At 37.7% G+C, this 17898-nt stretch overlaps 1 non-coding gene across 1 annotated transcript; it reads left to right on the top strand.

Annotated features, from left to right (window-relative positions):
- The first annotated feature begins 8114 nt into the window (after nt 1-8114).
- On the top strand, nt 8115-8222 carry LOC127743605 (small nucleolar RNA R71). Its single transcript, XR_008004990.1, has one exon. It is a non-coding gene; the product is annotated as a small nucleolar RNA R71 (small nucleolar RNA).
- The last annotated feature ends 9676 nt before the right edge of the window (nt 8223-17898 follow it).

Genomic DNA, 17898 nt, shown 5'->3' with positions numbered 1-17898 from the left:
AAGACAACTAACCAATTGAATTAAGATTGAAAGCTTTCTAGTAAGATCAAGAGAAAATAAAGAAGAAGAAGAATGAAAACTATAATTGATCCATCAAATTACAACAGAGCTCCCTAACCCAATGAAAGGGGTTTAGTTGTTCATAGCTCTAGAAATGAAAAATGACAGAAAAGAAGAATCCATGCTAAAAGTGCAGAAAAGTAAATATACAAAGAGTAGTTCCCAAAAGTGCCCCCTCCTCTTTCTATGGTTCAAAACTACTCCTATATATACTACTCCTCTTGATCTTATAGTGAGTTCTTCAAGTCTTGGATGTGGGCTCTGGATCTTAAGTTGAAGCAGTTCTCATCTTTAGTGGGCCCAGCTTGCAGAGAAATATGAATTAGGCTTGGGCATTTAGTGAGATTAACGTTGAGTGCCATTGTGGGTTCGAGAACGTTAGTGGCATTCACTTTTTCCACTAACGTTCCACCCTCATATACCCACGTTAACTCCAACGTTAGTGGTCTTAACGTGACCACTAACGTTGCCTTCTCAATTTTTGGCCAACGTTATTGGGACTCACTTTTCCCAATAACGTTGGCTTATACCCCTTCACGAGCATTATTGGGAATCACTTTTCCCATTAATGTTGCTTGGTGCCTTTTGTTCCTACGTTAGAGTTCACGTTAGTGTAGCTAACGTGACTCTTAACGTGGGTGTGTCTCACCTTCGAGAGCGTTAGTGACACTCATCTTTGTCACTAACGCTCCAAATGCCCAAACTCTCTACGTTAGAACTCACGTTAACTAAGTTAACGTGGCTCTTAACGTAGTAGTGATGCCATCTTCCAACGTTAGTGACAAAAGTGAGTGTCACTAACGTTGGCTCTTTGATCTCAACTTCACGTTAACTTTCACGTTAATGGTCTTAATGTGAAAGTTAACGTAGGCAATGCTAGTTAGTCCAACGTTAGTGACAAAAGTGAGTGTCACTAACGTTGGCTTTTGTTCTTCTCTTCCACGTTAGAGTTCTCGTTAACTAAGTTAACGTGACTCTTAACGTGGATCATTGCCAAGTTTCTCAACGTTAGTGGTGTTCACTTTTACCACTAACATTGGAGACAAACATTATTGGTGTTCACGTTTTCTCTTAACGTTGGTGTTCTCTTTTTCTTCTACGTTAACTATCACGTTAACTTAGTTAACGTGGCAAGTAACGTGAGCTATGGATGGCTTCACAGGTGTTATTGGTGATCACTTTTCTCATTAACATTGCAAGCTTTACCATTCCACGTTAGTGTTCACGTTAACTAGGTTAACATGAATACTAACGTGGTTCTTCCTTGCTTCCTTTGCCCTGAAATCAAGCAATTAAAGTGCATCAAAGCTCTAGCCAAAGTCATGAGATTATGCATCATCAATTTATCATGCAATTCTAGCAAAATTCTCATGAAATCATGCAAAGTTCACAACAGTTGCTTGAATCAAGGTGTAAGTGTAATTTCATCCAAAAAAAACTTGCCTTATTCACTAAGAAAATGCATGAAACTACCCTAAAACAGTAACGAAAAGGTCAGTGAAACTGGCCTAGATGCCTTGGCATCACAACACCAAACTTAAAGCTTGCTTGTCCCTAAGCAAGTACTGAAGCATAAGAAGAATGAAATGAAAGAATAAGAAGATAAAATAGAAGTAGAATTCCTGGTTTATGGGGTTTCATGCATAGCAACTTAGGTGCCTCCCCTTTAGGTTTCAAGCCTTTATCAACTCCTTAGTCACTTTCTTGATTGCATCCTTTGAGACTTCTTTCTTATTGATCCTTCCTTCTTTTTCAAAGTTTATTTTTCTTTTTGCTAAGTGCTTTGTAAGAGGGCGACTCTTTATGATAAGCTTCCAGCCAACACTCCCAAACCAGTTGGTTTAAGGTGCTAGGTGTTAAGACACCCCTAAGGACTTACTCCCTCAAGTCTCTTTCCCTCATACATACACACCACAGGCACATGGTTTGTTATTTTTCCTTTATTGAGACCTTGGTGTCCAACACCTTTTTGGGTTACTAAGTGTTCTGTAGCAAAGGTTACTCTTGATAGTGGACTTTCAGCTGATAATCCCGGATTAGTAAATCCAAGTTACCAAGTGATAAGGCACCCCTAAGAGCTTATTCATCCAAGTATATCCCTTGTACAAAAACACCACAGACACATGCCTCAATTTTGAAACCCTTGGTGCCTAGTATTGTTTCTTATTGTGTTTCTTTCTTTTTCACTTTTATTGTTCTTTCTCTTTTCTTATTGGGATCTTATTGTTTAGTTAGTCTCAAAGGATGTGTCTCAAACATAGGACTTAGGATAGATAGTTGCTTTCTTTCCTTATTTAGTGAACCAACTTAGCTTACTAATCATCCTACCACAAACATTCAGAATGCACTTCACAAAATAACCCCACTCTTGTTCTTTTCATAACATTTTCTTTTTTATTAACTTAAAGAACAAGCATACAAGTAAGAAAGGTGAAAGTGAACACTCAAGACATTAAGCTAGCACATTTAACCTAAGCAACGAAACTTAAATGCAGAATTGAAAGCCCTAAACTACTCATGGAAGCATGTTCTATTTCATACATGATTTTCCTTATTTAATGCTTTGAAAAAGGTAAACTAAGAAGGAACTTCACCACCTTTCACTTGTTTGCATGCTCATGTTCTTCTGCTTCCTTGCCATCTTTAAGTTTACTTTGTCTGCTTGTGCTTCCTCTCATCTGATTCATTCTAGCTATCTTCCAATCCTCTAATGCCTTCCTTACTAATTCATGACTTTGTTCTACCCTTTCGCGCTCCACTCGTGCTAACTCATCCTTTACATATTCATATTTTGTTATCCCAGGATGCGAAACAGGTAGTTGTCCGACTAGGTACCCAAGCCTGGCTTGGGTATTCACATGATACCCAGTCTCACTCATGTAGACACCTTCCGAAAATGCTCTGTATTCATTGAAAAGATCTGCTTGTTCTCTCTGTTTCCGATGCATCTCATGGATGTGTGCACCTTGATGTGCTTGAATGTTGGTTAGCCTTTGGATGGCTTCTTGTTGTTGATCTTGCTTCTGATTCAGGTTATGGAAGGATTGACTCCATTGTCTCCCTTGTTCCATTTGCTGGTCCATCAATTATTTTTGCCATTCCCCTTGCTGATTCATCCATCTAGAGAGTGATCCTTCTTGGCGGTCTATTAATTACATTTGAAACTCCCTTTGTGCCCCTTGATTTTCCATGCATTGCCTAGATAAGGTATCAATAGCCTCTTGCAATTGGTGCATGCTTAAGGTGGCTGGGGTTTGCTCTTGTGGATGTTGTTCTTCTTCAGCTTGATGGGCTGGCATCTTTCGTACCCTTCGTGGAGGTAGTAGAGCTGCAGCAGCATGCATCCGACAATAAGTGATTGGAATACCAACCTTTATCCACTCAGGGTTTTCATCCTCAAATATCACCCTAGCCAGTTTGTAAAGACGAAAAATAGTGCTGGGATAACCCAACTTTCCTCCAGAATCGCTCTTCTCAGCAAGCTTCCGAATGCCTTGGGCTATGAGTTCATGTGCCTTGATCTCTCCTCCCTTCATTAGACATTGCACCATCGTTGCTCTCTTGAGATTTACCTCTGAGTTATTTCTGGCTGGGAGGATGGATCTCCTTACAATTTCGAACCAACATTTAGCCTCAGGGAAGAGATCTCATCTTTTTATAAATTTGGGCTTCCTCTTGGGGCCTCTTTCCCAATCTGCTCCTTGCACACATATATCATGTATAATTTAGTCATAATTGGGGTTATTGTCCATTCTCGAGTGATAGCTCTCCTCTGCAAAGGGTATGCTTCGCAATTTTAACACTCTCATGATGGTCATGGGACTAAAATCCACCATGACTCCTCTCACGAAACTTGTGTATGAGTCATCCGCCTTGTCCTGTCTAATTGCATTTGCATAAAACTCTCTTACTAGAGTTGCATTCACCCTTGTGATCGGATCGGTGAGGAGCTCCCATCGACGTTGCTCCACCTTCTTTGTGATTTCTGGACACTCAGTTTTTGTGACTTGGAAGCCTAGTTCATAAATGATTTCTTTATCAGCCATCCACCCATACTGGAGTGCATGATGAAAGGTTCTAAATCACCCTTCATCAAAAGGAGGATGCTCTATGGGTTCCTTCCCCTTTTGTCTCTTGGAGCTTGATGATGCCATGCAAGATTGTTGATGTGTTGGCTATTCTCAAGATGGCTAGGAGGGTGTATGTGAAGCCTTTGGTGGAGGATGAAGTATGTACGGAGAGGTTGTGTGAAGGGGTTTATATAGGAAGATGGCAATTGATTGAAGGGTGTGGATTGATGGTGTTGTTTGATAGTGGACGGTTGGGGTTTTGGGATTGAATGAGCACAAGGGTCACCTCCTTTATGGGGGTCTTGGTTCGGTCTTCAAAATTATCCACTCCCAATGTTGCATGGCAACACTTCTAAGGACATTCCCCATGAAGACAAGTGTGAAATTTCCTTGGTGTAGTGGCCGAATCTCCCTTCCTCAATTGTCCTATCAGGTACCATCAATGTCCTTTTTGATTCCCTAGACACGAAGAAAAAGTACAATCAGTTATTTGAAATTTTTGGTGGGAAACCTTAAAGTGTGAACTAAAAAAAATTTCTTTTTCTTTTGTTTTTACATGACTAAATGCTTTCCATGAATGCAAATCAATCAACCATTAAGCTTCCCATGCATGCACGTTGGTACACCAAACTTGTTTGTGATCACATGGTGCAACAAATTTAGGGAATAAATTTTCCTCACAAGGTGTGTCCAAACCTCACTTGGTGTGTTTTGAACACCAAACTTATCATGTACTATACGTTGCATGTAGAGGGGCTTTATATTAGTTGTCAAAATTGATTTAAAATTCCATGGAAATTGCCTTATTACTATTATTAGAGATTTAAGAGCGAGGGTATAGAACATGGGTTGCCTCCCATGAAGCGCTTTTTTAGCGTCATTAGCTTGACGTTTGGTCCTTGTCAAGGTGGCTAATAGTGCTTGAAGTCTTCTCCTCTTGCAGTGAACCTATGTCCATTGGCTTTGTTGATAAGCTCCATATGCTCTAAGGATAAGATTTTGTTGATAGTGTACACAGGAGGCAGCTGAGATGGAATAGTGGAGAGGTGAGGTGGTATAGATGGAAAGTATGTAGAGATCACTTCATCACCTGGTGAGAAATTTTCTGTAGGAATTTTCTTATTTCTCCATCCCCTTGGGACTTTCTTCTTTGTATCTCTTGATGCTCTCTTGCTTTCTATAGATTCTTTCTCTAAGGGATCCTTATTGTTGACTCTGCATGACTTTGGTGGTTCTGGTTCCCTTTGGATCACCTTTGAATGTGGTTCTTCCTGAATATGTGGCTTTCCAACCCATGGGATTTTCAGTTGTGTTGCTTGTGCTTCACTACTTGTTTCTTGTATCAGTGCCTCATCATGTTCTTCTCTTGATTCTTTGTTTTCCTGACTTGCTTCTTGTGAGATTGTTTTCCTGACTTGCTTCTTGTGAGAGATTGAAAACATTGAAAGTGAGCTGCTCATCATGTATTCTCAGTACTAGCTTTCCTCGCTCTACATCTATGAGTGAAGAAGAAGGAATAGAAGAAGAAGAAGAAGATATGGAGGAGAGGGAGAGAGGTGTGGGTTTCGACCAAGGGGGAGAAGAGAGGGTAGTGTTGTGTGAAAATGAAGAAGGATGGAGGTGTTTATATAGTGGAGGGATAGGGGTTTGGGTTCGGTCATTTAGGTTGGGTTTGGGTGGGAAAGAGATTTTGAATTTAAAGGTAGGTAGGGTTTATGGGGAAGAGTGGATGGATGTGATTGGTGAAGGGGTGATGGGGAAGAGAGATTGAGGTGATTGGTGAAGGGTATAGTGTTATTGGATTGTGTGAAGAAGAGATAAGTTGGGTAGGTGGGGATCCTGTGGGGTCCACAGATCTTGAGGTGTCAAGGATTTCTCATCCCTGCACCATTTAGGCGTGTAAAACACCCTCTGTATGTAATCTTGGCGTTTAACGCCAGACTGCAGCTTGTTTCTGGCGTTAAATGCGCAAATGTAGCCTGTTTCTGGTGTTTAACACCATCCTGTTGCTGGCAATAAATGCCAACTTGGTGCTTGTTTCTGGCGTTAAACGCCAGACAGATGCTTGTTTCTGGCGTTTAAATGCCAGACAGCTCTTCCTCTAGGGTGTGCTTTTTCTTCTGCTATTTTTTATTCTATTTTTAATTTTTGCAATTGTTTTGTGACTCCACATGATCATAAACCTAATAAAACATAAAAGAATAATAGAAATATAGATAAATAAAAATTTGGTTGCCTCCCAATAAGCGCTTCTTTAATGTCAATAGCTTGACAGTGAGCTCTCATAGAGCTTCACAGATGTTCAGAGCATTGTTGGGACCTCCCAACACCAAAGTTAGAGTTTGAATGTCGGGTTTCAACTCCAAACTTAGAATTTGGTTGTGGCCTCCTAACACCAAACTTAGAGTTTGATTGTGGGGGCTTTGTTTGACTCTATATTGAGAGAAGCTTTTCATGTTTCCTCTCCATGGTTGCAGAGGAAGATCCTTGAGCTTTAAACACAAGGTAGTCCCCATTCAATTGAAGTACTAGCTCTCCTCTATCAACATCAATCACGGCTGCTGCTGTGGCTAGGAAGGGTCTTCTAAGGATGATGCATTCATCCTCATCCTTCCCAGTATCTAGGATTATGAAATCAGCAGGGATGTAAAGGCCTTTAACCTTCACTAACACGTCCTCTACCAATCCATAAGCTTGTTTTATTGACTTGTCTGCCATCTCTAATGAGATTCTTGCAGCTTGTACCTCAAATATCCCCAGTTTCTCCATTACAGAGAGTGGCATAAGATTTATATCTGACCCCAAGTCACACAGAGCCTTTTCAAAGGTCATGGTGCCTATGGTACAGGGTATTAAGAATTTACCATGATCTTGTTTCTTTTGAGGTAAAGTTTGCTGAACCCATGTATTTGGTTCACTAATGAGCAAGGGAGGTTCACCTTCCCAAGTCTCATTACCAAACAACTTGGCATTCAGCTTCATGATGGCTCCTAGATATTGAGCAACTTGATCTTCAGTTACATCTTCATCCTCTTCAAAGGAAGAATAGTTCTCAAAGCTCATGAATGGTAGAAGGAAGTTTAATAGAATCTCTATGGTCTCTATATGAGTCTCAGATTCCTTTAGGTCCTCGATAAGGAACTCCTTTCTGTTTGGAGGACATCCCATGAGGTCTTCCTCATTGGGATTCACGTCCTCCCCTTCCTCTTTGGATTCGGCCATTTTGATTATATCAATGGCCTTGCACTCTCTTTTTGGATTCACTTTTGTATTGCTTGGGAGACTACTAGGAGGAGTTTCAGTGATTTTCTTACTTAGCTGACCCACTTGTACCTCCAATTTTCTAATGGAGGACCTTGCTTCATTCATGAAACTTAAAGTGGCCTTAGATAGATCAGAGACTATGTTTGCTAAGCTAGAGGGGCTCTGCTCAAAATTCTCTGTCTGTTGTTGAGAAGATGATGGAAAAGGCTTGCTATTGCTAAACCTGTTTCTTCCACCATTATTAAAGCCTTGTTAAGGCTTTTGTTGATCCTTCCATGAGAAATGTGGATAATTTCTCCATGAGGGAATATAGGTGTTTCCATAGGCTTCACCCATGTAATTCACCTCTGCCATTGTAGGGTTCTTAGGATCATAAGCTTCTTCTTCAGAAGATGCTTCTTTAGCACTGTTGGATGCATTTTGCAATCCATTCAGACTCTGAGAAATCATGTTGACTTGCTGAGTCAACATTTTATTCAGAGCCAATATGGCATTCAGAGCATCAATTTCAAGAACTCACTTCTTCTGAGGCATCCCATTACTCACAGGATTTCTCTCAGAGGTGTACATGAATTGGTTATTTGTAACCATGTCAATGAGTTCTTGAGCTTTTGCAGGCGTTTTCTTTAGGTGAATGGATCCACCTGCAGAATGGTCCAGTGATATCTTAAAGAACTCAGATAGACCATCATAGAATATATCCAAAATGGTCCACTCTGAAAGCATGTCAGAAGGACACTTTTTGGTCAACTGCTTGTATCTTTCCCAAGCTTCATAGATAGATTCACCATCTTTTTGCTTGAAGGTCTGAACATCCACTCTAAGCTTGCTCAGCTTTTGAGGAGGAAAGAACTTGGCCAAGAAGGCCGTGACCAGCTTATCCCAAGAGTCTAGGCCATCTTTAGGTTGTGAGTCCAACCATGTTCTAGCTCTGTCTCTTACAGCAAAAGGGAAAAGCATGAGACTGTAGACTTCAGGATCTACTCCATTAGTCTTAACAGCATCACAGATCTGCAAAAATTCAGTTAAAAACTGATAGGGATATTCTGATGGAATTCCATGAAACTTGCAGTTCTGTTGCATTAGAGCAACTAGTTGAGGCTTTAGCTCAAAATTGTTTGCTCCAATGACAGGAAGTGAGATGCTTCTTCCATAAAAATTGGAAGTAGGTGTAGTATAATCACCAAGCATCCTCCTTGCATTATTGTTGGGTTCGGCCATGTCTCCTTCTTTTTCGAGATTCTCTGTAAGGTTTTCTCTGGATTGTTGTGCTTTAGCTTCTCTTAGCTTCTTCTTCAGAGTCCTTTCAGGTTCAGGATCTGCTTCAACAAGAATGTCCTTGTCCTTGCTCCTGCTCATATGAAAAAAAAGAGAACAGAAAAGTAAGAGGAATCATCTATGTCATAGTATAGAGATTCCTTTATGTGAGTAGAAGAAGAAAAGAATAGAAGAAAGAGGAGAAAAGGATTCGAATTTTGAGTAGAAGAGAAGTGTTAGTAGATAAATAAATAAATAGAAAGAGATGAGAGGAAGAGAATTTCAAAAATTGTTTTTTAAAAAAAAAGTTAGTGATTTTCGAAAATTAAGAGAAGAAATAAAATTAAAATTAAAATTTGAAACAATTAGTTAATTAAAAAATTTTGAAAAAAAAGTGAGGGTGATTTTCGAAAATTAGAAAGAGAAAAGTAGTTAGGTGGTTTTGAAAAAGATAAGAAATAGTAAAATAAACAAAAAGTCAATTAGTTAGTTGAAAAGGATTTGAAAAGATAAGAAGTTAGAAAAGATTTTGAAATTGATTTTGAAAAAGATATGATTTGAAAAGATATGATTGAAAAGATATGGTTGAAAAAGATTTGATTTTTTAAATTGATGACTTGACTAACAAGAAACTAAAAGATATGATTCTAGAAATTAAAGATTGAACCTTTCTTAACAAGAAAGTAACAAACTTCAAATTTTTGAATCAGTCACATTAATTGTTAGTAAAGTTTTTGAAAATCATGAAATAAAGATAAGAAAAGATTTTGAAAATCAATTTTAAAAAATTTTCGAAAAATAACAAAAGGAAAAATAAAATATTTGATTTTGAAAAAGATTTTGAAAAGATAAGATTTTTAAAATTGAAATCTTGACTTGACTAACAAAAAACAACTTATTTTAAAAATTTTTGACTAAGTCAACCCAAAGATTTCGAAAATTATGAGTAAAACAAGGAAAAGAAATTTTTTTATTTTTTTGAATTTTTAAGTATGAGAGAGAAAAACACAAAAATGACTCACAACATGAAAATTATGAATCAAAACACATGATGCATGCAAGAACACTATGAATGTCAAGATGAACACTAAGAATACTTTAAAGATCAAGATGAACATCAAGACTTATTTTTGAAAAGTTTTCAAGAGAGAAAAATATGCAAGACACCAAACTTAGAGATTTTTCATGTTTAGACACTATAAATGCAAAAATGCATAGGAAAAACAAGAAAAGACACAAAATAAGAAAATTTAAAGATCAAACAAGGAGACTTATCAAGAACAACTTGAAGATTATGAAGAACACCATGCATGAATTTTTCAAAACTTTTAGGAAAATAAAAGCATGCAATTGACACCAAACTTAAAAATTGACTCTAGACTCAAACAAGAAACACAAAATATATATTTTTTTGATTTTATGATTTTATAATTTTTTTTCGAAAATTTATTTTTGGAAAAACGAAAACAAATAAAAAAATTTTGAAAGATTTTTGAAAACTTTTTGAAAAGAAAATTACCTAATTTGAGCAACAAGATGAACCGTCAGTTGTCCAAACTCAAACAATCCCTGGCAATGGTGCCAAAAACTTGATAGGCAAAATTGTGACTCATACTTTTCACAACTCGAACAATTCCTAGTAATGGCTCCAAAAACTTGGTGCACAATACTATGGTTCACACACATTCTTCACAACTTCGCACAACTAACCAGCAAGTGCACTAGGTCGTCCAAGTAATAAACCTTACGTGAGTAAGGGTCGATCCCACGAAGATTGTTGGTATAAAGCAAGCTATGGTCATCTTGTAAATCTTAGTCAGGCGGATTATAATGGTTATAATGGATTTCGAATATAAAGATAAATAAAGCATAAAATAAAGAAAGAGATACTTATGTAATTCATTGGTGGGAATTTCAGATAAGCACATGAAGATACTGTGTTCCTTCTGAATCTCCACGTTCCTACTGCTTTCATCCAATCATTCTTACTCCTTTCCATGGCAAGCTGTATGTTGGGGGATCACCGTTGTCAATGGCTACTGTCCGTCCTCTCAGTAAAAATGGTCCAAGTGCGCTGTCACCGCACGGCTAATCATCTGTTGGTTCTTGATCAAGTTGGAATAGAATCCAATGATTCTTTTGCGTCTGTCACTACGCGCAACACTCGCGAGTTTGAAGCTCGTCACAGTTATCCCATCTTAGATCCTACTCGGAATACCACAGACAAGGTTTAGACTTTTTGGATCTTAGGAATGGCCGCCAATAATTCTAGCTTATACCACGAAGACTCTAATCTCACGGAATGGGAGGCTCGGTTGTCAGGCGAGGCAACCATGCGTCGTGGGTCAGGAATCCAAGAGATACACACTCTAGCTTTCGCAGGTAGACCGGAAGTGTTTGTCAGGCACGCGTTCATAAGTGAGAATAGTGATGAGTGTCACGGATCATCACATTCATCAGGTTGAAGTGTGAATGAATATCTTAGAATAAGAATAAGCATGAATCGAATAGAAGAACAATAGTACTTTGCATTAATACTCGAGGAACAGCAGAGCTCCACAACTTAATCTATGGTGTGTAGAAACTCCACCATTGAAAATACATAAGAACAAGGTCTAGCAATGGCCGAATGACCAACCTCCCCAAATGACATATGAAATTGAAAAATAGGGAAAAAGACCCCTAGTACAATAGTAAAAAGTTCTATTTATACTAAACAAGTTACTAGGGTTTACAGAAATAAGTCTAAGTGCAGAAATCCACTTCTGGGGCCCACTTTGGTGTGTGCCAGGGTTGAGCTTGAGCTTTACACTTGCAGAGGCTTCTCTTGGGGTTAAACGCCAAGTTGTGACGTGTTTTTGGCGTTTAACTCTGGTTTGTGACGTGTTTCTGGCGTTTTACTCCAGAATGCAGCATGGAACTAGCGTTGAAAACCAGTTTGCGTCATTTAAACTCCAATAAAGTATGAACTATTATATATTACTAGAAAGCCCTGGATGTCTACTTTCCAACGCAACTGAAATTGTGCCATTTGGAGTTTTGTAACTCCAGAAAATCTATTCCAAGTGCAGGGAGGTCAGAATCCAACAGCATCTGTAGTCCTTTTTCAGCCTCCTATAAGATTTTTGCTCAGGTCCCTCAATTTCAATCAGAAAATACCTGAAATCACAGAAAAACACACAAACTCGTAGTAAAGTATAGAAATGTGAATTTTGCATAAAAACTAATAAAAATATCCCTAAAAGTAGCTAGATCCTACTAAAAACTACCTAAAAACAATTCCAAAAAGCGTATAAATTATCCGCTCATCAATAAGCCACCTTCCAGATTCTAGTGACAATAGGAGAAAAGTCCAAAATATCTCATTCCCATCTTCTGACTCTTACGTCATGCCACTGATTGATACTCGTATGGGTGCAGCTTGACGAATACATAGTTACCCAGCTTGAATAGCACAACATTATTCACAAGTTCATCATTTTGCCAGCCATACGAGAAAGTGGCACCTGAAAAAGTTTCAACAGGGAGACAGGCAAAGTGGACATTGATGCGGGAGGCTATTGATAATGCTGTGGTAGCAAAGCATCAATAACATCTGGTGAGGTTGGCTGGAAAGTGATGCAATACCTGTGGTGAATTCAAATGGAAATGAAGCCAAGCTCCTTCCCTAAGGGAAAAAATACTTTTTACTTTTTTTTTTTCAATACTATATGATGTTTACTTATTGAACTAATGTACCACAATATGATAGGTATAAATGATAGACAATAATGTGGCTTGATATGTTATTACTAGTGCCAAGAGTATAAGGTGGAGTAAAGACTTAGTCACACTTTTAGCATTGAACAATTTAGGTATGTAATCAAATTATCTTTCACTAAATGTAGGAGATAAGCCACCTTTCCGATTCTAGTGACAATAGGAAAAAAGACTAAAATATCTCATTGACAGCTTTTAACTCTTGCGCCATGACACAGATTGCTGCTGTATACCTGCAATTTGACGAATACATAGTTACGCACCTTGAATAGCATAACATTATTCACAAGTTAATTATTTTGGAAGCCATATAAGAAAGTGTCCCCCGAAAAAGTTATAATAGGGAGAAGGACAAAGCGGGTATTGATGCGGGAGGCTATTGATAATGCTCTGGCGGCAAAGCATCAATAACATCTGGTGAAGTTGGTAGAAGTGATGTAATACTTGTGCTAAAGTCAAATAAAATTAAGCTAGGCGGTGAATACACCCCTTTCCTAAAGAAAAAAAAAATATTTTTTACAATTTTTTTAATACCGTACGATGTTTACTCATTGAACAAATGTATAATAATATGATGGGTATAAATGATACACAATAATATGGCTTAATATGTTGTTACTAGTGTCGTGAGTGTATGGTAGAGATGGAACTCATTTACACTTTAAGCATTGAACAATTCAGGTATGTAATTAAATTAATTTACACTAAATGCAGCAGATAAGCTACCTTCCCAATTCTAGTGACAATAAAAAAAGGCCAAAATATCTCATTCCCAGTTTCTGCCTCTTGCGCCTTACTACTGATTGACACTAGTATTGGTGCAGTTTGACAAATACATAGTTACCCACCTTGAATAGCACAACATTATTCGCAAGTTCGTCATTTTGCAATCCATATGAGGAAGTGGCACCTGAAAAAGTTTCAACAGGGAGACAGGAAAAGTGGACATTGATGCGGGAGCCTGTTGATAATGTTGTGGTAGCAAAGCATCAATAACATCCGGTGAGGTTGGCTGGAAAGTGATGCAATACCTGTGGTGAATTCAAATGAAATGAAGCCAAGCGGTGAACACTCACCTTCCCTAAGGGAAAAAATATTTTTTACTAATTTTTTTCAATATTGTACGATGTTTACTCATTGAACTATTGTACCATAACATGATGGGTATTAATGATAGACAATAATGTAGCTTGATATGTTGCTATTAGTTCCATGAGTATAAGGTAAAGTAGAAACTTAGTCACACTTTTAGCATTGAATAATTTAGGTATGTAATTAAATTATTTTTCACTAACTGTAGTAGATAAGCCACCTTTCCGATTCTAGTGACAATAGGGATAAAGATTTAAATATCTCATTTCCAGCTTCTAACTCTTGCGCCATAACATAGATTGCTGCTGTATACTTGCAGTTTGACGAATACATAGTTACGAACCTTAAATAACACAACATTATTCACAAGTTCATTATTTTGGAAGCCATATAAGAAAGTGGCACCCAAAAAAGTTATAACAGGGAGAAGGACAAAGCGGGTATTGATGCGGGAGGATGTTGATTATGCTATGGCAGCAAAGCATCGATAACATCTGGTGAGGTTGGCAGAAAGTGATGTTATACTTGTGCTAAAGTCAAATAAAATTAAGCCAGGCGGTGAATACTCCCCTTTCATGAAGAAAAAAATATTTTTTACATATTTTTTTTAATACTGTACGATGTTTACTCATTGAACAAATGTACAATAATATGATGGGTATAAATGATACACAATAATGTTGCTTAATATGTTGTTATTAGTGCCGTGAGTGTAAGGTAGAGATGGAACTCAGTCACACTTTAAGCATTAAATAATTTAGGTATGTAATTAATTTAATTTACACTAAATGCAGTAGATAAGCCACTTTCCTGATTCTAGAGACAATAGAAAAAAAGACCAAAATATCTCATTCCCATCTTCTGACTCTTGTGCCATGCCATTAATTGCTACTGGTATGGGTGCAGTTTAACGAATACATAGTTACCCACCTTGAATAGCACAACATTATTCACAAGTTTGTCATTTTTCCAGCCATATAAGAAAGTGGCACCAGAAAAAGTTTCAACATGGAGACAGGCAAAGTGGACAATGATGCGGGAGGCTGTTGATAATGCTGTGGCAGCAAAGCATCAATAACATCTGGTGAGGTTGGCTGAAAAGTGATGCAATACCTGTAGTGAATTCAAATGAAATAAAGCCAGGCTCCTTCCCTAAGGGAAAAAATATTTTTAACTTATTTTTTTTCAATACTGTACGATATTTACTCATTGAACTAATGAACCATAATATGATAGGTATTAATGATAGACAATAATGTGGTTTGATATGTTTTTACTAGTGCCATGAGTATAAGGTAGAGTGTAAACTTAGTCATACTTTTCGCATTGAAAAATTTAGGTATGTAATCAAATTATCTTTCATTAAATGTAGTAGATGAGCGACCTTTCCGATTCTAGTGACAATAGGAAAAAATACTAAAATATCTCATTTCCAGTTTTTCACTCTTGTGCCATGACACATATTGCTGCTGTATACCTGCAATTTGACGAATACAAAGTTACGAACCTTGAATATAACAACATTATTCTCAAGTTCATCATTTTTGAAGTCATATAAGAAAGTGGCACCCGAAAAAGTTATAACAGGGAGAAGGACAAAGCGGGCATTGATGCGGTAGGCTGTTGATAATGCTATGGCGGCAAAGCATCAATAACATCTGGTGACATTGGCAGAAAGTGATGTAATACTTGTGCTAAATTCAAATAAATTAAGCCAAGTGGTGAATACTCCCCTTTCCTAAAGAAAAAAATATATTTTTTACATATTTTTTTAATATTGTACGATGTTTACTCATTGAACAAATGTACAATAATATGATGGGTATAAAAGATACACAATAATGTGGCTTAATATGTTGTTACTAGTGTCGTGAGTGTATGGTAGAGATGGAACTCATTCACACTTTAAGCATTGAAGAATTTAGGTATGTTATTAAATTAATTTACACTAAATGCAGTAGATAAGATACCTTGCCGATTCTAGTGACAATAGGAAAAAAGACCAAAATATCTTATTCCCAGCTTCTGCCTCTTGTGCCATGCCACTGATTGATACTGGTATTGGTGCAGTTTGACGAATACATAGTTACCCACCTTGAATAGCACAACATTATTGGCAAGTTTGTCATTTCGCCAGCCATATGAGGAAGTGGCACCTGAAAAAGTTTCAACAGGGAGACAAGCAAAGTAGACATTAATAAGGGAGGCTGTTGATAATGCTGTGGCAGCAAAGCATCAATATCATCCGGTGAGGTTGGCTAGAAAGTGGTTTAATACCTGTGGTTAATTCAAATGAAATGAAGCCAGGCGGTGAACACTCTCCTTCCCTAAAGGAAAAATATTTTTTACTAATTTTTTTTCAATATTGTACGATGTTTACTCATTAAACTAATGTACCATAACATGATGGGTATTAATGATAGACAATAATGTGGCTTAATATAGCATTGAATAATTTAGGTATGTAATCAAATTATCTTTTACTAAATGTAGTAGATAAGCCGCCTTTCCGATTCTAGTAACAATAGGGAAAAAAACTAAAATATCTCATTTCTAGCTTCTAACTCTTGCACCGTGACACAGATTGCTGCTGTATACCTATAGTTTGACGAATACATAGTTTCAAACCTTGAATAACACAACATTATTCACAAGTTCATTATTATGGAAGCCATATAAGAAAGTGGCACCCGAAAAAGTTATAACAGGGAGAAGGACAAAGTGGGCATTGATACGAGAGGATGTTGATAATGCTATGGCAGCAAAGCATCATAACATCTGGTGAGGTTGGCAGAAAGTGATATAATACTTGTGCTAAAGTAAAAAAAAATTAAGCGAGTCGGTGAATACTCCCCTTCCCTGAAGAAAAAAATATTTTTTACATATTTTTTTTTAATATTGTACGATGTTTACTCATTGAAGAAATGTAAAATAATATGATGGGTATAAATGATACATAATAATGTGGCTTAATATGTTGTTACTAGTGCCGTGAGTGTAAGGTAGAAATGCAACTCAGTCACACTTTAGGTACGTAATTAATTTAATTTACAATAAATGAAGTAGATAAGTCACCTTTTTGATTCTAGAGACAATAGGAAAAAAAACAAAAATATCTCATTTCTAGCTTTTGACTCTTACGCCATGCCACTAATTGCTACTGGTATGGGTGCAGTTTGACGAATACATAGTTACCCACCTTGAATAGCACAACAATATTCGCATGTTCGTCATTTTGCCAGTCATATAAGAAAGTGGCACCTGAAAAAGCTTCAACAAGGAGACAGGCAAAGTGGACATTAATGCGGGAGGCTGTTGATAATGCTGTGGCAGCAAAGCATCAATAACATCTAGTGAGGTTGGCTGGAAAGTGATGCAATACCTGTGGTGAATTCAAATGAAATGAAGCCAGGCTCCATCCCTAAGGGAAAAAATATTTTTTACTTATTTTTTTCAATACTGTACGATATTTACTCATTGAACTAATGTACAATAATATGATTGGTATTTGGTGGACGAAATTGTGATCACTTATTCTTTTTACTTGTAGGATGTATACTCTGAGGGCATTGTTTATTTTCACAACTCCGTTCAACTAACCAGCAAGTGTACTGGGTCGTCCAAGTAATAAACCTTACGTGAGTAAGGGTCGAATCCACAGAGATTGTTGGTATGAAGCAAGTTATGGTCACCTTGCAAATCTCAGTTAGGCAGATTAAAATGGTTTATGAATTTAGAAAATAAAAATAAGAAAATAGATTATATGTAAAATAAAGGGATAGAACACTTATGCAGATTCATTGGTGGGAATTTCAGATAAGCGGATGGAGATGCTGTAGAGCTCTTGGACGCCTGCTCTTCTACTGCTTCTACTCAGTCCTTCTTACTCCCTTCCATGGCAAGCTTTGTATAGGGGTTCACCATCAACTGTGGCTACTTTCATTCCTCACGGGGAAATAACCTGTGCGGCTGTCACTCGCACAGCTAACCAGTCTGGAGGCATCACCCATGGCTAATGGCTACATCCCATCCTCGCAGTGAAAACTAATGCACGCACTCTGTCACAGTACGGCTAATCACCGGTTGGTTCCCGCTCCTACTGGAATAGAATCCCTCTTTTGCGTCTGTCACTAACGCCCAGCAGGTTAAAGTTTGAAGCACGTCACAGTCATTCATTACCGGAATCCTACTCGGAATACCACAGACAAGGTGAGACTTTCCGGACCCTCATAAATGCCGCCATCTATCTAGCTTATACCACAAAGATTCTGTTGGGGAATCTAAGAGATACACATTCAAGCTCTGTTGCATGTAGAACAGAAGTGGTTGTCAATCACGCGCGTTCATAAGTGAGAATGATAATGAGGATAATCTGACTCATCACATTCATCATGTT

This window comes from Arachis duranensis, chromosome 10, assembly GCF_000817695.3.
Source record: "Arachis duranensis cultivar V14167 chromosome 10, aradu.V14167.gnm2.J7QH, whole genome shotgun sequence".
NCBI classification, from domain to species: domain Eukaryota; kingdom Viridiplantae; phylum Streptophyta; class Magnoliopsida; order Fabales; family Fabaceae; genus Arachis; species Arachis duranensis.
Note: the sequence above shows the minus strand (reverse complement) of the source record. Positions and strands in the feature narration are given on the sequence as shown.